This window comes from Bubalus bubalis, chromosome 3 (assembly GCF_019923935.1).
Source record: "Bubalus bubalis isolate 160015118507 breed Murrah chromosome 3, NDDB_SH_1, whole genome shotgun sequence".
Taxonomy (NCBI): Eukaryota; Metazoa; Chordata; class Mammalia; order Artiodactyla; family Bovidae; genus Bubalus; species Bubalus bubalis.
The window spans coordinates 34413017-34429684 of NC_059159.1; the positions used below are offsets into that span (position 1 = coordinate 34413017).

The 16668-nt window shown below is 47.3% G+C and overlaps 1 protein-coding gene and 1 non-coding gene across 7 annotated transcripts in view; both read left to right on the top strand.

The window, feature by feature from the left end:
* The window catches only part of STX8 (syntaxin 8), a 209305-nt gene that overhangs the window by 176337 nt on the left and 16300 nt on the right, over positions 1-16668 (top strand). The gene's annotated exons all lie outside the window — the stretch shown is intronic.
* TRNAE-UUC lies at positions 4330-4401 on the top strand. Its single transcript has one exon. It is a non-coding gene; the product is annotated as a tRNA-Glu (tRNA).

Below are 16668 nucleotides of genomic sequence, written 5' to 3' on the forward strand. Positions count from 1 at the left end.
AAATTACTTCAGCGCTGAGAAATCCCTATGGATATGGTGAAAAGCACATCAAATGACCTGTCTTTTTAATGTTTTCCTTGGGGCTCAGCCCTTTTGTAGCCGAAGAATATCTTTATGCTGCTCCTTGCAGTTGAGCGATTGACCACATCTACAGAACTTTAGGTTGGAGGCAGTTTGTGACTGGAATTTTGTAGGCGTTTTTCATTGTCTATCTTTCCTTGTTGATTCTTGAGCCAGGTTGACCACTGAACTTGGTCACGTGCCCTGTTTTGCTCTCAAGAACTTCCCTTTGGCCTGAGTCATCTAGATGTCACGTGGAAGGCCTTCCAGTACAGTCTCCGCTTGTCCAGCACTGTTGTGTTGGGTATTCGGCCGACCCTTCAGTCTGGAATTCATGCCTTCACTTCTGGGCATTTTTCATTATATTAAAGTCTTGATAATTACCCCCTTGGTTTTTTTCTTATCTCTTTCCTTCTGGTACATTCATTAGATGGAAAATGGGCTTTCTCATTTCCTTATTATCAGGTTGGTCAAGAAGTTTGTTAGCGTTTTTCATAAACTATGAAAACCCAAATGAATTTTTACGCCAACTCAGTATTTTCCTCTCCTCTTTTTCCTTTCTTTGCTTTTTGTTCATCTTGGGAACGTTTCTTCAAAACTTTCTCCTGAAATTTCTTTTTTGCTGCTGTTTTTTAAACTCTCAAGTTCTCCGATTTCTTAGATGTTACTACTGTGTCCTAGTGTTACAGATACAAAGCATTTTATGCTTCTGAGCATATTAATTATTGTTTCTTTGCTGTTTTCTTCTGTTCTTTGCATTGTATCTTTTTATTGAATTCTTTTTTCTGATTTTTTGGGGGGGAGTATGTTTGGAGTCTCATTTTTCCCTTTGGTCAGGTATCTAGTGATTCTTGTCTACCCATTAATATTTAAGAATGAAGCACTAAAGAGACATCTGATAGTTTTATATGCGTGGGTGGGGCGTGTAGAGTTGTCGGTCTCACAGGAGATTATCAGACAGGGAACGGGGTCCCCACATGCTGGCGTCTGTAGGTCTTTTCTCGTTGGTTAGTCCCTTTCTGCTGAGAAGGGGCCCTGTGGTCTCCTGCCTGGTAAATAGAGGCTTAGCTATTAGTGTCGGGGAGCCTAATACTGGGGAGGCCGCGTGCTCTCCCCCTCCCATGTGAAAATGTGTATTTATCTTCTGCTTTCAGCCTCTCAACTCCTCTCTTCCTCCTCCTGTACCTGTTGCCTCATGCTCAGAATCCTCATCCTCTCGTCCCATTCCTCCACTGGCCCTCTTTCCCAAGAGGATAGTGCAGAGGTTGGTTGTGCAGGGTGATGGAGGGATGCAAGGTAGAGTAGGTCCTCGCGTAATCTTTGACCAGCCCCGCTGTTTTTGGCTCTGTCTTCAGGAGTACCTGGTACTACCATCCCTAGCCTTGAGAGGCATCCAGCCCCATAGCCAATGTCCTCTTCCCACCCCCATCCCTACTCACTTGTTTGTTTCAGCATCTCCTCTCAGTCCTTCATCACTTGCCTGTGTGCTTTCCGTCATCCAACATTGTGTTGATACATCTGATTGGATGTCATTTTCTCCCTTATTATTTTGGATCACGGGTTCATGCCATTTCTCCACCTGGAGATGGAGTCCTGGGGCAGGGCAGAGGTAGCTGTGAGTTTGGCCGCGTTTAACGGAACCAGCCCATTGCATACCTTGTACCCTCCAGTCTTCCTAACAGTCCCTGCTGTAGGTAGAAGTACTCCCCTACCGCAGATAAGGAACCGGGAGTCCCCCGCCCCCACCCAGAGGCAAGGCCCTTTGTCAGGGTCACTAGCTAATCAGTCACAGAGCCAAGACTTGAACCCAGGTGTGTCTCTGAAACTCACACTCTTCCAGCCACATCACACTTCTGATTCTCCAGGGCTGCTCAAGGATCCCTTCTTAGCATACTGCACTATATCCATCAGGACCACATACCACAGGCAGTCCCAAGGGGCCATGTCATTCAGCTCACGGGCCTTTTCTCCCCCTTCTTCCCTTTGTTTCCTGAAGCAATTATTTCTCTATTTCATTTAAAGACCTGGCCTCTGCAGCTGCTGCAGACAGCTTAGCGTTGTCTCAAGGTTGAAGACGAGAACCAAGCCGTGAGCTTACGAGCCATCAAACTTGAAAGATGTATTGAGGTGAAATACCACTGCAAAGCCTCCCCACCAAACCTTTTCTTTTTTCCCCTTAAGTGCCTTTTTTCTTTCCAAAATGAAAAAAGAACCATTTGTACTATACATGCATAATAAAATCCCTCCAGCTCACACACATAAAAATGTTCGGTTCTGGCGCTGCTCAAGACAAGATTTTTTTGGTAACTGCCCACCCCACCCCAACACAGCAGACAGTATAGTCTTCCGAAGCCAAAATAATTGCGTGTCTTACAGCAATACTTTGAGTCAAAGATCAGCGTATGTGTGTGGGCTGAAACACGTGCCTTTCCTTCTCCCCTCCAGAGAAGAATCCTGTCAAATAACATTGTTTTCATACCGAATATTTAAGTTGCAAATGTGAGCCATGTGGGCAGGGGTTTGAAATCAAGACAACTAAACTGTGAAGTGCTTATGGAGTTCAGCATTTGCAAGAAACATAGTCTGACTTCACGGGGAAGCATGTAAGAGGCGTTTTTCATCCCCTGTATGATCTTGCTTTATTTTTTCCCTTCTTCCTAGCCTTCCCAAGTCCGGTATTTCCCTTGGCATTCTCCAAGAGGTCCGTATAGTTATTGGCAAATGTGAGGCGCAGTGATGCGAGGCTTCCAGAAGTTTGTTGCAGCTTTTTCAGCACTGAGCAAATCAGTCACTTTTGAAGGGAAAATGTGAAGGTATTGTTTGTGTTTAAAGTGTTTGTTTTTCTAAGCACAAGTGCCTTAGCAACTGTATGTGAAGACAGGTTTATTTGAGCAGAATTTGTAGTAAACAGGGTGTGTGGTTATGACCCGGCAATGGTACACCGAAGTGTCTCATTTGCGATTTGCAGGCATGCTATAACCAGGCCGTGGCCTTTCCCAGAGACAGTTTGCCGCTCCGTGTGTTTCCCAAAGGTGATTCTTGCTTCAGAGGACCAGAGGTCCACCCGTAGGTGTCCTAGATCTGCCCCATATAGGGTCAGGCCCTGTGGCCCACAGGGCTTTGGACTGAGCCCTGGCCTCCTGGAGGCAGGCCTTTGAGAAACAGCCCATCCAATGTAAATCCAGGAAGCAGTTGGGCCTGGGAAGACCAAGATGTCCCCGATTCCCCCCTTTGGATTATGACTTTATTTATTTTTTCTTGGCCATACCACATGGCCTGTGGGATGTCAGTTCCCTGACCAGGGATCAAACTGGCACCCCCTGCATTGGAAGCTCAGAGTCTTAACCACGGGACTGCCAGGCAAGTCCCCTGGATCATGACTTCAGTTTTTCCTGATTCTGTTGTTTTAAGTCAAGTTTGGCCGCTTATCAACAACCCAAGAGATGTTTCCTACAACCCAGGTGTCACCTGAGGCACTCATTAAAAATGCAGATTCCCCAGGGGCTTCCCTGGTGGCTGAATGGTAAAGAATCTACCTGCCAATGCAGGAGACACCCATTCAATCCCTGATCCAGGAAGATCCCACGTGCCTAGGGGCAACTAAGCCCTTGCGGCACAACTGTGGAGCCCGGAAGCTGCAACTGCTGAAGCCCACGTGCCCTAGAGCCCATGCTCCGCAACAAGAGAAGCCGTGGCTGTGAGAAGCCCGTGCACCACAACGAAGAGTAGCCCCTGCTTGCAACAACTAGGGAAAGATTGTGCTTCAACAAAAGACCTAGCACAGCCAAAACAAAAAGGTAAATAACATTATTTTTTAAAATGCAGATTCCCGAGTCCAGCCCCAGGCTTTACTGAAGCTGGCTCTCCGGATCCTGAGGCCTGGAAATCAACCTTTCCCTCCTAGCTCCAATGACTTCCCCGCGTGTCCGGCCCCAGTCCCTGCCCCCATCCCCCCTGTCACCCCCATACCCCGTGCTTAGGCAAATCATATTATCCAGGACCATATGTTTTTCTTGTTGATAAGGATCACATGATGCTATTATTAAAAATACAGATTCTTGGGCCACATCCCAGAACCACTGAATCAGGATTTCAGGGGTGGAAGGGAAGGGTGACTGAGAAGCAAGGAGCGTGGAACCTAGTATTCCAGAAAACTTCAGATCCTAAGGTTGCCTGCTGGAAGCCATCAGAGGGAAGAAACCAAGCCTCATTCGTGCCTTTGAAAGACTTTGCATATATTAATTAAAACATAAAACCAGTGCGGGGGATTCCCTGGAGGTCCAGTGGTTAGGACTTGACACTTTCACTGTCAAGGTCCAGGTTCAATCCCTGATTGGGGAACTAAGATTCTGCAAGCCACACAGCTCAGCAGCAAAAAAAAAAAAAGAAAGAAAGAAAGAAAGGTGAATGACCAAGGATAACCCAGGTAACCAGGGTCTTTGGGCCCCTGACAAATCACATCAGAACTTCTCATAAGTTACTTTTACCTGTTTCATTCCTCACAACTTTTGAAGCTTTCTAATTCTGCTAAGTTGAAGTCAGAATATAAAATCGGTCCTGATTCTGCTGGTTAAAAAATTAGCGCTGGTGGTTTAGTCACTAATTCGTGTCCAACACTTGCGACCCATGGATTGTAGCCTGCCAGGCTCCTCGCTCCATGGTATTTCCCAGGCGAAAATACTGGTGTGGACAGCCATTTCCTATTCTAGGGGATCTTCCCAACCCAGGGATCAAACCTGGGTTTCCCGCATTGCAGGCAGATTTTTTTACCTACCGAGTGAGCCACCAGGGAAGCCCTAATTAAAAAGTTAGAGACCCTTATTAAAAAGTTAAAGGCAACTTTAAATTTATTTTCTTTTCACTAATTATTTCCAAAAGTACATTTCATTTGCCTTGATTCATCAAAAGCAAGTGTTGGTTTTTATGCTTTTGAAGGAAAAAAAATTTTAACACCCATCATTTCTTGTATCATTTGAAGTTTTCAACTCCATCTTTATGTAAACCATGAGCTTCTAAGATCCAAAAACCGTGTACCGTTTGTCTCTGTGGCACCTGTGTGCAGATTGATGCCTTGTGTGTTAAATGACTGCTCCATGGAGGAGAGAAATATATTTTATTTCACTCACTAAGTTGATTTCCTTTAACTAATACTATCACAGTTAAGCTTAACCTCTGTTTCTTTGATGAGGCCTCTGACATGTGGTTGATTATTGGCTTATTAATTTGAAGATTTATGGGCGGGAAAATGCTGATTTTTCTTTTTCTTTTTTTTTTTAAATGTAAAACTGAGAGACAAAACATACAATTGTACATACCTGAAAAAGAGATGTCCAGATCCCCTATATCCTACTGGGGAAATTTCATTGCATAAATGGGTTACTATTCGTTGATGGAAAAATTAAGTTAACTGGAATCCCCAATTCACCAATCGTGCCAGTTAACTGAGGTATTAGTGTCCTGGGTAAGCTCTTAGAGCTATTAAATTAAATGGTCATGACATGAAACCTCAGAAAAGTCTCATTGTGTCTAGAAAGATTGTGTACAGGTGTTGCTAGCCTGCTTTAGAATAAGAAAAGGCTTCAGTATTCTCAAAAATCATTTCCTCTCCTGAGGAAATGCACCATAGTAAAAAAAAAAAAAAAAAAAAAGCCTTCCCCAGTGCAGTAATTGCTGGCTTTCTGCTTCAAAAGAAAAAAATCCTTGAATATTATTCAAGTTACAGTTTCCATCAGGCTTTTCTGAATAGATAATACTTTGGTGTTTGATTAATAAATTCCAGAAAATGAACTGGAATCCCTACAGACAGAAGTTGTGGGAAACATCTAGTTGCTTAAGAACATTGTTTTTTATTTCAAAAGATGCTTACAGTTTAAGCTCAGGAAGTAAAAAGGCTATCTTCCATCTATTGGAAAAGCTCTACATTCGAGTACTTTTCTCAAATTTATACTCTGACCCTATGAAATGAAAACCCTGAGAATTCTGTTTGAAACACAAAACGTTGACTGTTGATCAAAAGGAAAAAGCCTCCTTCATTTAACGAAAGACATTTCTAATTATCTACAGCTTCTTGTCAGAGTAAAACATATCATTTGATGGTGGAGGGTTCAGAAGTTACTACAGGCAGTCCTGAGGGCTGCACAAAATACTCTCTCTCAAATTCTGATAGCCTGGAGTCACATTCCATTTAGGGGGTCTGTCACTGTGAAGCCCCCTTTTTCCTATACCTGTCTGATTTCCTGGACTGCCTTATCCTCCAGCATCCCTAGCAAGGTTCTACAACAAACATCTAAGCTCTCTTGCTTCCACCTGTGTTGATGGGTGTCTTAGACATCCAGTAGGTACATACGGTTCTTCATTTGGTTAAAGGAAGACAGATTCATCCCCGTAAAGCCACTGTCTCGTTTCACATATTTGAATTTGCAGATTCAACTCTTGGCTCTCAGAAAGGCCTGTTTCCTCTTAGAATCCCTCTTTCAGCTGGGTAGGCTGCCACAGGTGAGCCAGGGAAGCTCAACTCTGCTTCTTTTGCCCAGAGAGTTTGACCAGAGGCGTGTGGAATAGAGGAGACAGCCAGCTTTCCTCTGGCTGACCTTTCGCCACTCTCTGATCAACAGCTCAGTCTAAGGATCAGGGTACACGGGGGATCGTTACAAGTTAAGAAAACAGACACCTGGAGACACTGTTTCATTAATGAAAAAGGATGGCTTCCAATTACGTGCCTTTCCGTTGAAACTTTCTTACCAGACTGTAAAACACTGTCATGTTTGGAGGAATACAAGGAGTGAATGCACGTAGCCTAGGATGTCAAAGAGGAGGGATTCTGGTAAGAAAATATCATAAGGGACCAACCAAAATATTATCACATGTACAAGAACGTAAAGTGAGTATCTGGGAGTCTTGGGAGAGAGGAGAGGAGAGAATGGGGAGGTGGTGTGGGGCTTAGCTTCTGAGAGGAGCACAGAGCATGGGCAGGAGACCCCAAGGGCCTTGCAGGGCGGGGTCTCTATCAGCCGTCTGCTAGACCAGTACCCGAGCCCCTTACCACTCTGACAACCGCTCCAACAGGCCATGCCTGCTTCACACTTGGGATCCTTAAAGTAGATTGTTGGCTGCCTCCAAACCCCCCACCAAAATAGGAAATTTTCCTCAATGGCTGGCTAGCCCAACAGACAAGTTTTATATAATCCCAGTGGAAGAAAAGCAAATACCAGGCTGTCAAAACTTGCTCGAAATAAAACCCAAGATGTCCAGAGTCAGGCTTGTGATCTTCTCCAGCCCCGCTCTTCTTTCTCTATTTGGTGATTTGATGAGCAAGACCACCAAGCACTCAGTTTTTCCAGCCAAATCCTCAGGAGTCATTTCTGGCTTTCCCCTTGCGCTTGGCCCCCGCGTCCAGTCCGATGCCCGTCCCTGTGGATCCTGCTTCCTGAGTGGCTCTGGAAAAGCCTCACAGGTTTCCTCCAGGTGCCTGCCATCTTCTGGGTCCCTCCTGGCATCTCCTGACCCTGTTCCTTGTCTCCCTTCCAACCCACCCTCCTCACAAAAGCCAGGGCATGCTTCGGGAAAATGTGAATTTGCTTTTAGCAACCATTTTCCTCTTTGCCACCATTTCTCTCTGCAGAAACCTGTCAGACACTGTCTGCTTGGTGACAACACTCAAGGCCCTCTGTAACCTGCTCTCCTCCTTATCCCCTGCACACACATGTGCACACATGCATGCACACACATGTACACACGAGCACACATGTGCACGGGTATGTGGACACACGTGCATGCATGCATACACACACACACACACACACACACACACTGTGGCAGCAAAGGTCCAGTGGTGTTTGTGTCTCCACGCTGATTGTCTTAGATGTATTTCATTTTATTCACCTCTCTAGCCCTGGTTTCCTTATCTGCAAAATATAGGGATCTCCCTGGCAGATTCACAGTAATTTAGCAGATTCTTGAACCCCCGTTGCTGTTTTTATTGTAGCTGAGTTAAATGTTTCTGCTGATTTGGAGAGAAAGGACTCGTGCCCAGTGTGGGATCTTCCCGTCCAGGCATATGAGTCTGGCTGTCTTTTTCTTCAGACTTATTCTTGAATGTCCCTTCAGTATTATGGCATTTTCAAACTATCAATCCTGCCCACTTTTATTAAGTTCTTTGTTCTCTGTTTATTAGCTTAGTTATGAGTCAGATTTTTTCATTGTGTTTTCTGATGGCTTGTGACCAGTTCATTAAGAAAGGCTTTGTAGCATTCTGTTTGTTAACCACCCTCTTTGCTGCTCTAAGTTGCTTCAGTCATGTCTGACTCTGTGCGACCCTATAGACGGCAGCCCACCAGGCCCCACTGTCCCTGGGATTCTCCAGGCAAGAACACTGGAGTGGGTTGCCATTTCCTTCTCCAATGCACGAAAGTGAAAAGTGAAAGTGAAGTCGCTCAGTCGTGTCCGACTCTTCGCGACCCCATGGACTGCAGCCTACCAGGCTCCTCTGTCCATGGGATTCTCCAGGCAAGAGTACTGGAGTGGGGTGCCATTAACCACCCTCTTTACTTCAGTTCATATAGGTTTTCTGTTGACTGTTCAGTTATTTGCAGCTTAGATGGTCTCATTTTCTGCAAGCAATAATTGTCTCCTTTAGTTCTCTAAGAGAAGCCAAGGACTAGGTGGTTAGGCTTTGAATTCACAGTTAAGAGGAGGGTTGACTTGAGCAGCAGAGGGCGACTGTTGACCCCTGGTGGTCCTGGAGCAGGAAGGCAGAGTTGTCCACAGTAGGTTCATCTGAAACCAGGCGACTGGCAGTGGAAGCAGAGAGGGTGGTTTGGAAGGTGTGTTGTCGGTATTCGTAGGACTTCCTGTACCTCTGTACAGTCTTCAGTTCAGTCGCTCAGTTGTGTCCGACTCTGCGACCCCATGGACTGCAGCACGCCAGGTTTCCCTGTCCATCACCAACTCCCGGAGCTTATTCAACTCCTGTCGATAGAGTCGGTGATGCCATCCAACCATACATCTGTACAATCGTAATGTTACTGCAAAGTTTTGACCATGACTGTTGAAATTGGTGAAACCCAGGTTCATATCCAAGGCCCAACACAAAAGAGCTTTGAAACCTTAGGTAAATTGCTTCACGTCTCTGAGCTTCGGGTTCTGTCACCGACATCATCATCGTCACAATCACGCTGTCGGTTTGCAGGGTTGTTATGGGGCTTCGAGTTGATGTACAGAAGACGGTGAGCAGAGTGCCCAGCACATGGTACACTCTCAGCTTCTCTCGTGACTAAACCCTAACTTGTAGGTCGCCAGGAGGAGGCGCTCCATCAAAGCAGCTCTGCTCATGGCCCCTTGTTTGGCTCCTTGGCACTTCCCCGTGATTTGTGATTGTCGTATTGTGTGGTAATTGGGATCTCTCTCTTATTAGCATGGAAGTTCCTTGGGGCGAGGGGTCACATCCGTCTTGACTTTTGTAGTCCCAGCCTCTGACGTCATACCCGGCACAGAGTCAGTTAGTGATGGATGGAGGATGCGTGGCTTCTCCTCTCTGCCCAGCTTAGACCTCATCCGGACCCATGTACATCCTGCCCTCAATGACCTTCCCCAGCTCTCATCTCCAGCCCTTCCTTCTCTCCTGGCTCCACCCTGTGCTCCAGAAAGCTCTGTGATTTCTCATGAGACGTGGTTAGGGACGTTCTCCAGAGTGACAAGGACATTAACCAGAAAAGAGTTTGCTCTTCATTCACCTTCAGTCATGAAGACACTGGTCTTGATAGACCTGTACCTGCAGACCCTGAGAATCTGGATTTGAAAAGGGGGTGGATGTTAAAAGGTGACTGACAAAAACCAGTTTTGTCCATGTCTTAGTTATCTCGCTGATGGCCTAAAAAGTCTGATTCTGCAAGTGACAGAAAGCCTCCCGGCCATCTTGCTGATGACCCAAAATGTTGAAACTAGAAATGTATTCCTTCCGTCTGACTCTGTCATTAAAAGTGCATGCATATATTTGTAGCATGAGACACATGGTAATTAAACCTTTGTTCTTTGGGAGATCTTTTGGGCTTCTTTGGTGGCTCAGATGGTAAAGTGTCTGCCTGTAATACGGGAGACCTGGGTTCAATCCCTGGGTCAGAAAGATCCCCTGGAGAAGGAAATGGCAACCCACTCCAGTACTCTTGCCTGGAAAATCCCATGGACAGAGGAGCCTGGTAGGCTACAGTCTATGGGGTCGCAAAGAGTGACTTCATGTTCTTTCTTTCTTTCTTTGGTTGGAAACAAAACTAGAATCACTCACATTATCACAGTAATAAGCTCAGGTGGGTTTATCCTAAGTACCCGGTTACTGTTGTTAGGGAATAGAGCAGACCTGGGGAGCAAGCACAGCAGACCTAGGGAGCCTGCATTGCTCCCAATTCCCTGGTTTAGCTCCAGAACAAAGAACCTGTTTGTGCAGCTCAGCCTCATGTGCTGGGCTGAGATGGGCCAGGTGGGCTGGCTGACCTCTCCGTGTGTCCCTGTCACCATGGCTTGATGGGCAGCATCATGGGGTATAAATGGCCACTGCCTTGGGCCACCCTCCACCAGAGCCTTGGTCTAAACAGATCCCACTGGAAGGGGCTATTCAAACACCAGGAAACGTGCCTGGTAAATGCTTAAGAAGAAGAAAAGGCAATGTTTATCATGCACTTACTGTGTTACAGATTCTGTTTCCAGGACATTTTGTACAGTACTCTTATCCTCAGTTTACAGGTGAGACCAAGACAGGTTAAATAGCTTGCCCATAGTCACACAGATGGGAAGTGGAGTGGCCAGAATTTGAACCCAAGCAGTGTGGCTCTAGAGCCTTCCATGTCACTGAGACCATGGGTAAAGACAAGGAGATGGGGCACATAAACAGGGAAGGGTGGGGAGGGCAGAGCAACCTGGGAGAGGACCTGAGAGGAGGGAGATGGGGAGCACTGGTGGGCCCCAGTGTCGTGGGGCCTCTACTGGGGAGTGACGGGGGAGGGGTTCAGCCCGGGGGGTCAGTGCTGAGGGAAGAGGCCCCTGCGATGCTTGTGGGTAAGAGTGGGCTATAGTGAGGAGGACAGCCCTGGGGTCTGGGTCAGCCACTCAGCCCTTATACGCTAGAGTAAGAGCAGGTCTGGTCATCAGCAGCTGAAGAAGGGAACCACTGACTGTAGTAGTAAAGGGATGAAGATTTGGGTGGCTCCTGACCCAGGGACCTTGAAAATAAATTGTTGTGCTTTAGAGGGACTTTGTTTAAACAATGTGGATCTTACCCATAAATTTGGTTGCTTTCCCTTTGGGCACTTACTGGTAGAAGTGACGAACAAAAGTCAAGCTGGTGTCAGAACCCTTCTAGAACGTTGGTCAGGACCTTCACTACCACTCTGTCCAGCAAACAGGTGACACGTCTGAACAGGAATGCGTGTCTGTCCTGTAACAAAACCAGTTAGGCTAAAAAGCAAAATGGGAGAGTGGCGAGTGACATCCATTGGCAAGTTGGACAATTTTAATGAAAAAAGTTACTCGCCTGCCCGATTTTCTGGTACCAGAGTCTCACGTGTAGTCACTCACAGTCATTTCCCCAGAAGCAAGGTGAGACCGTGGTGATGGACATATGGGTTGGGAGTGGCTCTGATCTTCCATTTGATACCTGAATTCAGCCCGGACAGAAGAACAGCATCTCATATCCAGAAAACTGCTCAAGGGGACCACTTGGAGCCAATGGCAGAGGCTGCCCCAGGACCCACAGGCCTGGAGCCCCTGCCTTGAGGTCCAGGCCCAGTAACCCCTGCCGGCTCTGGGGCAAGGATGACCCGCTGAGGTTTCCGGAGTGAGATGCGGCCTGAGCGGGGCCTCGCCAGAGCAGAGGCTTCAGGCCAGTAACGCAGCTAGCCAACAGCCTGTGCCGGCCTCCACATTTGTTTAAATAAACCTTGAAATTGCCAGCAAGCTCTTAAGCCAGAGTCTGTCTCTGTGAGGAAAAGTCAGACTGTGTACACCTGCCTAGCACCATGCAGCGTGACCCAGGAGGAGTTCCGGTCTCTCCTGCCACCCCACCAGGGGCAGCGGCATCCGCAGAGAGACCCCTGGCTGTGTGTGGCCTGGCGTGGTCCTCGCTGGTGGGGAGAAGGGGCACCCTGAGGGTGGCCACCAGAGTCAGCACCCAGTGCCCAGGCCGCCTTTGTCACACTGCCTTCCCGGGCACGGCCCCACCCCCACATCAGGGCTTGCACACACACACCCCCACCAGCACACTCACACACATTGGAGCCTGTAGAGGGGTTGCTGGTTAGCAGAGACTGGAGCTCGGGGGTGTGGGAAGGGGACTGCTCCCTCTCTGTTCCAAGATGACTTTTTTTAGACCCAGAAGGGGAAACTGGGCTCCAGTCGCCTTTATCCGAGGCACTCGGAGTGCTTCCCACGTATCTCGTTTATCCTCACGACACCCCTGAGAGGTACGTTTGTTTGAGATTTCTACACAGTTATGATTATGCCTATAGACTGGAGTTCCTGACTCCGCGTCATTCTAAACCCAGAGTCTCATCTCATCTCACTTTTCCTAACACAGCTAAACCCTTCAGGGAATGAAACGTCTCAGGCCTTAGCCTAGCCAAAGGGTGATTTCCACACACCTCCCCCCCCACCCCCCGCCCTTTCCTTCTTTTTTCTGTTGTTGTTAAGTTTGATTTATTACTTTGCCTTCTAGCCAGGCTCAATGGATGGTCAGAATATTATAAATAATGTGGATTGAAAAGATTGTGCTGAAATGTTTATTGCATTCTTAGAAAGAGAACAGGAGATGGCGTGGAGAGCGTGGCCGTGGGGAAGGAGGGGCGTGGGGGGTGGGGGAGGCAAGTCTCGCCCCGAGGCCATGTCGGTGGGTCCATAAAAGACAGCACTCGGAAAGGAAGGCTCATATATTGCAGCCCCACAATCAAGAATGCAGGAGTGTTCCAGCGGGTGTAAAGAATATACTTCAAGAATGCCAGGACCATAAGGAACTAATCATTAGCCATCCCCCCTCTCGTTTCCCCACCCACAGTGCTCAAAGGAGACGGCTAAAGGAGTGGCCGCCATGCTTTATGACCAGTTCCCCAGCATCCTGGCTTTGGGGCACCCTCTGGGATGGGGCAGCTGTGTGTGTGTGTGTGTGTGTGTGTACGTGTGTGTGAGCAAGTGCCTCCTTTGACTCAGCACCCAGTGCTTTAGCATCATGAATCTCTATTTTTGGGGTACACCACTAGAAATACACATGTTCTCCAGGATCAGCACCCCCACACACATACACGGTGTGGGAAATAAATGTCACGTTGGCCCACTGGCAATCAGTGGTCACCTGTGAAGCTGGACTCACACCAGGCTCTTCTTCCTCTCTTAGGGCCTTCCTTCTGGAAGGAAGAAGAAGGGTCAAAGCGCCTTAGCAACTAAGGCTGCCTGGGTCAACCTGATACTTGACAGAAAAGTCTGGCAACCCAATGGAGATGGTTCTCTGCTGTTCATTTGCTAAGTCATGTCCGACTCCTTGTGACCCCGTGGACTGTAGCACGCCAGGCTCCTCTGTCCTCCATTCGCTCCTGGAGTTTGCTCAAATTCATGTGTGTTCAGGCATTGCTACTGGCCAACCATCTCATCCTCTGCTGCCCCCTTCTCCTTTTCCCTTCAATCTTTCTCAATCTTTCCCAGCATCAGGGTCTTTTCCAATGAGTCAGCTCTTTGCATCAGGTGGCCAAAGGATTGGAGTTTCAGCTTCAGCATCAGTCCTTCCAATGAATAGTTAGGGTTGATTTCCTTTAGGATTGACTGATGTGATCTCCTTGCAGTCCAAGGGACTCTCAAGTGTCTTTTCCAACACCACAGTTTGAAAGCCTCCATTCTTCATCACTCAGCCTTCTTTATGGCCCGACTCTCACATCTGTGCATGACTACCAGAAAAGCCATAGCACTGGTCCTTTGAATTGGTCTCTATTCTAAGCAGGGGTCGTCTTTGGGCCACTCTAGCTGTTGGTTTGGTCCTGCAGAGCTCAGAACATAGCTCTCTCACTCAAGAGGAAAGGAGGCTGAGGTGAGATTGATGTGGGGCTGGGGGCAGGTGGGACTGGTGTGTCAGATACAGCCTGCTCGCTTTCCTCACTGTGTGTATCGTCAGCCGGGACAGTGACTTTCTTCCTGGCTGGGGACCCCGAGCGTCATCTATCTAGTACCCAGAGAAAGCCATGGCTCTTCTTGTGCTGTTAACAGATTCTATTTGATCTTGTGGTGTGGAGAACCACCAGCAAGCTTTGATCCTGACCTCCAACCCAGTGGTTCTCAAACGTAAGCGCCAGAAGAATCACGAGTAGGGCTTGTTAACACCCAGCTTCTGGGAGGCCCCTCCACCCCCAGAGACCGGATTCAGTAGGCATGAGTGGGGCCCTTGAAGCTTCATTTCTAACCAGCTCTAGGGCGATGCTCCTGAGACCACAGCATGAGTAGTACTGCTCTGAACACAAGCATAGCGTTGGCAGCATCAGGTAATTTTCGGTAATAACCTTCTCAGGAATATCAGCAAATGGCAACTGAATAAAAATTCCAGGGAATGAAGGAACTGTGAACAGGAACTGTTCAGTGTTCAATGGCTGAAAATTCTGAGTCTGAATTGTGTGTTAGAAAGAAGCCCATGAGCATCTGGTAAAATCCTAGCATTTCACCAAAATGTAACTGTTCATTTACCTGAAAGATACACACAGAATCTGTTCTCTCCTAGGATTTGATACCAGGTCACTAACCACTAACGGGCAATGTATTGATTTTTAATTTGGCAACACCAACTTACTTTACCTGTACCCCCCTATAGTTTTTTAGAGCCAATATTTTATGATAACTTCTTTTATTGATAGTTTGTGCTCTTTCATTCTGTTTATGGGGTTCTCAAGGCAAGAATACTGAAGTGGTTTGCCATTCCACGTTTTGTGGACCACGTTTTGTCAGAACTCTCCACCATGACCCATTGTCCATCTTGGGTGGCCCTATACGGCATGGCTCATAGTTTCATTGAGTTAGACAAGGCTGTGGTCCATGTGATCGGTTTGATTAGTTGTGAGAGTTGGACTATAAAGAAAGCTGAGTGCCAGAGAATTAATGCTTTTGAACTGTGGTGTTGGAGGAGACTTGAGAGTCCCTTGGACTGCACGGAGATCAAACCAGGCAATTGTAAAGGACATCAGTCCTGAGTATTCATTGGAAGGAAGGACTGATGCTGAAGCTGAAGCTCCAAGACAATATTTTGGCCACCTGATGCAAAAAACAGACTCATTGGAAAAGACCTTGATGCTGGGAAAGATTGAAGGCAGGAGGAGAAGGGGATGACAGAGGATGAGATGGTTGGGTGGCATCACCACTCGATGGACATGAGTTTGAGCAAGCTTCTGCCATTGGTGATGGACAGGGAAGCCTGGCGTGCTGCAGTTCATGGGATCACAAAGAGTCAGACACAACTGAGCAACTGAACTGAACTGATGCTCTTTCATGTGTTCACTCACTCACTTATTTCAACATATATCGATCACTTATTATGTGCCAAGTGCTGTTCTACCAGCTAAAATGTCCACACGAACTACTGCCAAGTGATAATGCATTTGAAATCCGTACTGTTGTTTAGTCAGTAAGTCCTGTCCCTCTCCTCAACAACCCCATGGGCTGTAGCCAGCCAGGCTCCTCTATCCATGTGATTTCCCAGGCAGGAATATTGGCTGGGTTGCCATTTCCTTCTCCAGGGGATCCTCCCAACCCAGGAATCCAACCTGCGTCTCCTGCAGTGGCAGGCAGATTCTTTACCCCTGAGCCACCAGGGAAGCCTGAAATCCATTCTACTGTCTCTTAATATCCAAAACAGTATTTGAATCTCAACAATGAGGTGCTATTTAATCCACCAAAACAAAAATACGTATGTGTCGAGCAGATATTGACATCTGTCCTGGTCACCTGTGGATATAACATGTTGGAGACACAGACACGGAAACACAAGGTCTGTCCTCTCAAAGAATTTTCCGGCCATTAGGGAGGTAAAGCCTGAACCCGGTCAGTCATTAATTTCCCTAAGTGTTAAGTCAATTTCTGTAATGCGCATGTTCAGTATGCAGAAGCCGCCCAGAAAAAGTGGTTCAGAGACCGCCTTGGGCACACGGGAGGAGGTGTCCCTGGGGGAGGGAATGTTTTTGAGCTGAGGCCCCAAGCCAGTGTTGGGGTGCCGGCTGTAGAAGTTGGCAGGGGGCTCAGAATCGGTGCGAACAGTCCCTGCCAAGGCGCCAAGGTGTGAGAGAGGGTGCATGTTGAGTGAGAGGCCGGGGTGGGAAAGCTGGATCGTTTCTTTGGGACTGTGTCAGAATTCCACTTTTTGTATTTTGCTTTGAAATGATTTCTGAAATATCTGACAGACCATTTTTTCATGTAAGCCAACAAATATTTCAAAGCCAAACCTGACATCCTGAAATCGTCTCTTTGACTTTTTTTGGGGGAAGTGGAGGAGGAGACATTAATGACATCATTTTAATATTATCCTCAGACACCTGTAGCATCTGCCCTCACAGCTCACATCTGAAAGGCAGGCTCTCCATGCGTTTTGCACAGCGTGTCAGA